We start from the raw sequence: 225 nt of genomic DNA on the forward strand, positions 1-225 counted from the left end.
CTGCAGCAAGCAGCAGAATGCCCAATATGTAAAGCAGCAGTTGCAGCAGATACAGTTATTCCTATATATGGGAGAAATGATAAACCGCATGCGCATGCGCATGCAAGAAGATTGTTAGTTTTTTTATTTTATTTTTTGTTTTTTTTTTGTTTTGTTTTGTTTTGTTTTGTTTTGGTTTGTTTTGTTTTATCTTTTTTGTTTTTTTTTTTTTTTTTTTTTTTTTTT

The 225-nt window shown here is 28.4% G+C and overlaps 1 protein-coding gene across 1 annotated transcript in view; it reads right to left on the reverse strand.

The window, feature by feature from the left end:
- Positions 1–225, reverse strand: part of EMH_0019930 (uncharacterized protein) — a gene marked incomplete at both ends in the record, with an annotated part of 2,115 nt that overhangs the window by 681 nt on the left and 1,209 nt on the right. The window lies entirely within an intron of this gene.

This window comes from Eimeria mitis, genomic scaffold, assembly GCF_000499745.2.
Source record: "Eimeria mitis Houghton genomic scaffold, Emh_scaff692, whole genome shotgun sequence".
Taxonomy (NCBI): Eukaryota; Apicomplexa; class Conoidasida; order Eucoccidiorida; family Eimeriidae; genus Eimeria; species Eimeria mitis.